Here is a 4555-nt window from a genome sequence, read left to right on the forward strand (position 1 = left end):
GCCGCTCCCGGGAGCCCTGGCACGGGCTGGGCTGGTGGGGTAAAGGGGACCGGCGCCAAGTTCGTGCGGGCAAAGAAAGGAATCCCCACGAAGGAGACCTAGGGAGAGGGGAGAGACCCCTAAGTGGAAGGATTGGTCACGGAGCCCACGCTGATTTATTTAAAAAATCCGAGGAAATTGGGCTGTCTTTCCCGATTTCTGCGAGAAAGAACTACACATCATACTTCTGGCACCACACATCACCCCCTTTTCAAGTTCCTAAACTTTCGGTTGACTCAGGACCCCTTTATACTGTTTATGTGGGTTGTCTACTGACATTTGCCATATATAAGAAAAATCAGACATTTTTGCTATGTATAATAATTTCGTTTAAAATAAGACTAGACCAATTATACTTTAACATTTTAAATGAAAAAGCCCGGCACTTACCATATCAGAAAGCTATTGAGAATAGACGGTAATGTACATTTCTGCAAATCTCTGTACTATCAGGCGTAGTGGAAGACAGATTCTTACCTATTTCTGCATTCATTGCGTTGCAATCACATGTCACATAGCTTCTGGGGAATGCCCCAGTATATGAAGATGTGAGAATGAAAAAGAAATAACTCAGGAGTATTCTGAAAGTGGTTTGCCCTTGTAGATACCCAGTAGTTCTCTGCACTGCACTTTTAGAACTACTGGGATAGGAAATTCTTCTTGGGCTTACTTCACTTGTTCGGTTTCTTGTTTGGGATTCTGCCACAAAATGGGAACGTACACCACTCCGTGGCATGAACGGTGTTAACCTCCGGACCCGGGGACCAAGCTTGACCTTGCTTTGGAAACCAAATACTAGGTTCCCACATTCCATGATGATTCTTTTGGGCCTCCTGAAAATTCAGCAGGGTTCATGGGTGGCTTTGGTTGTTTCTATAGCTGCAGAGCTGACCTGTCTGCATCAGGAGTAGAGCAAGGGATGTGGCAAACAGGACCATTTCAGAGAAATGCCTTTGGGGAAGCCGTGCCAAGGGTGTAGGGCTTGGTGTAAGATGTGCCAAGTAGTTAAGAAGTTACTTCCAAAGTCAGGAGGCATGCTTTTGACTCCTTTCCACATGCTCATTTCTGTTTCTGTTATGTAATTGCTAGCCTTGAATTCATTGAAACATACTTCCCAGCCTTGTGTACTTTCTCTTCCACTTTTAGAGATGTGTCACTTCTCAGCCCCGCACACCAGCATCTTGGTGTGCGGTGGTGGGATTCTTGACTTGATTCTTCCCCTGGCCTTGTGCTCTGTCACCACAAGTTCAAGATAGAAATTATTCCAAAGAGCCTGTCGTGCTCTGGAGCAGATTAGACACCCTCGCTGATGGGTTGGAAATAAGCTATGCCTTGAGGATGTTGTGCACACTATTGCAGAGCACAAGAGGAAGAAGGGGAGGGCATTTAGACTTTGAACACCTGTTAGTGTTCTTTGTAGACCAACTGCTTTGGTGGTGGAGTCTCCATCATCCCTTCAGTAGATATTTGTTGACCACCCACAAGTATTTATCACAGACCCTGTTCTGTACTGGACACTAGAATAGTACTAAGTGCAAAAGATGCTGAACCTGTCTTTTGGAGCTTACAGTCTAATAGCTTAGGTAACTGGTGATTAATTGCGACCCTCTCGTTTACCTGAAGCATGATCCCGTGTGAAGAACCAAATTGCCCACCTCAAATGTGCTTCAAAAACATGTGCTCGTGAAATCAGAGTCTCAAACTGTAAAGATGATTTTTTAAAAATTCTTCCTTTATGGCTGTAGTTATGTGAGGCAGCCAGACTCTGTTCAGGAAAATTACCTGATACCAATCTCTAGGCCAGCCTTGGGAAAAATACTTGATCTCTCTGGACCTTAGTATCTTTGACTTTAAAGTGAGAGGTTGGCCAAATAGCAATTCTCCCAAATTATCAGTGGTTCAAGTGCAAGTATATTAGCATTTACTCCATATTCATTTGCATCACATTTTTGTAGCTTGAAATAAGCTGTGATAGTAGAGTATTTACACTATAGAAATCAGCCAGTGCTGCAAATCTGGGCCTTTTCCTCCTGAAGAGCAAGTTAAACATTTACCAGCACACCACTGCTACTGTCAGAGCCAAAGTGCTTTTTAGTTTGTTTTTAATAGGAAACAGACCCTAGCCTGGACAAAGACACTGGCTATAGGGTATGATTCAGGTCCTCTAAAATTTTTGACAGAGAAAGTCTGTTTTCATAATATCATAGAATATGGGACAGCAAACTTTTTGTGTCAAGGGACAGATGATAAAAAAAAATCAGGCTTTATAATCTTTTATAATCTTTTTTGCAACTGCTGCTATTGGGTTGACGTTGATATGGTCAATAACAAAGGAATATGGCTATGTTCCATTGAAACTTCATTTACAAGAATAGGTGCACTTGTCTAGACAGACCCCTGTCTAGTGTAATACAACAGAAACCATGTTTTGATGAAATGGTTTCTAGAAAAACAATATCTTTGGGACTTTGCATGAATATTAGAGACCTGAATCTTTAAGATGGATATACCAGGCACTAGGAACTACAAAAACTTGGAGTGAATCAGAAAATTCCTTAGTAGTTTGCTTAGAAAAAGGCCAAGTAATTCAAGGTTTGGGACACAGCCATCCATATGTGGTGCCTGGCAATCTTTGTTTCCCAGCTTCCTTTCTGGAGCCATCTTAGATGTTATGATACATTGGACAGATCTGTGAACTAACCCAATGAGTACATTTTAGGTGTTCTTATGCAAAACTTCTCTAAAAGCTCTCCTGATTTCAGAGACAGGGACAAAAGAAGTGCTTAAAAAGGAAAAAAAATATATGTGTATATTTATATTTGTATTCTGTATATGTGCCTAAATTGTATGCATGTGTGATTGATTACATATTCCATGTATTTAAGTAGGCCCATAAATCTTTAGAAGACAAACTATTAATGTGACCAGTTTTGATCAGTGGAATGGGGTAGAAGGAAGGCAGGGAATTTTTACTTGTTACTTTTTGCAGTACTAGATGTCTGTCTATTCTCCAATATTCATATATTGTTTGTACAACCTAAAATGAAAAACTAAAATCCCATCGACATATACTTTTTTAACAAAGGAAGATGCAGTTGTTTCTCTGGTAAAAATGCTGCCAACATCCCCTCCCCATTAAAACAAATCACTTTGTCATATTTCTGAACTAGTATATTATAATATCATCCTACTCTATATTAAACTCAACAAGACCTCACAACTCAAAACATTAAACAATATTAATGTTTGACTTAAACTCCTGTTCAGAGTTAGAGGTACTAGATCAAAGAGTCCTTTAATTGCCATTTGGTAGCCCCTACACACTGAAGTTACAAAATGTTATTGCACATTTTTAAACTAAAAGGCATATTACATGGGACCATTTTCCTGTGACCCTCTATTTCTGAGAAGAGAGTATGTACCTGTATGTAGGTGTAGCCACTTATCTGGGCAAAGACAGTGGATTTGCCAAAACCTGAAGTAGTTTTTTTCTAGGTAGTGGGGTACAGTTGATTTTTAGATTTTCTTCAGCTTTCCCGAAGTATTTGTTTTCTAGGATGAACAAATACTAACCTGATATGACTAAAATTGACCCCTATTAATATGTATTATTTTTACACATAATGCATTCAGAACACAGTTGGGCTCCATTTTTCTAATACTGGCTTACCACACCCCTGCCTGGTATTAGAGCCCTACTTCCTTTTCTCCCAGGAGAAATGGAAAAACAAGTGAGGAGAGTGAATCATGGGGAACTGAAAATGGACACAGTGACCCTGGAGTCACATTGTGCTGTGTCAACTTCCCCTGTGGAGTCTGTTCCAGCCCTCTCCCTCCACTTGACCCAGAGGGTAGAAAGTTCTTCATAGACGTAGCACTGTCACCTCAAACGCTGTCAGCTGACCATCCCTCTAGGTCGGTCAGTCTTCATTTCTTTTCTTAGTGTATTTTTGTTTGTTTGTATTTGGTACTGGGGATTGAACTTGGAACCTTGCACTTGCGAGGCAGGCAGCAGCACCACTGAGCCAAATCCCCAGCCCTTCTTAATGTATTTTTAATGGGAAATTTTGGACATACAAATAAGTGGAGAGTACAAACCCTCAGTGACTACAATTACATATGTTAGCCATCGACCAGTCTTGTTTTCATTTGTACCTGTCTTAAACCTCACTTCTTTTTCCCTCTATCAGGAGTGGTCATCTTCATTTTTAACTATTTAAAAATTAACAAAAAACTATTTCCTTGTTGTGTCTTCTTAATGGAGAGCATGTACCGATTGTCATAGCAAAAATCTTTAAACTGTTGTGGGATGTGGCATCACATGCCTATAATCCCAGCCCTCTGGAAGGACAACAAGACCCTTTCTCATTGGCATCATGGAACAAGCCTATGGTCCCAGCCCTTGAGAGGCTGAGGCAGGAGGATTGCCACAAGTTTGAGGCCAGCCCGAGCTGCACAGTGAGTTCAAGGCCAGCCTGAATTACATAGGCAGATCCTGTCTCAGGAAAAAAAAAAA

Source organism: Fukomys damarensis, unplaced genomic scaffold, assembly GCF_012274545.1.
Source record: "Fukomys damarensis isolate Sample0158 unplaced genomic scaffold, DMR_v1.0_HiC HiC_scaffold_36, whole genome shotgun sequence".
Taxonomy (NCBI): domain Eukaryota; kingdom Metazoa; phylum Chordata; class Mammalia; order Rodentia; family Bathyergidae; genus Fukomys; species Fukomys damarensis.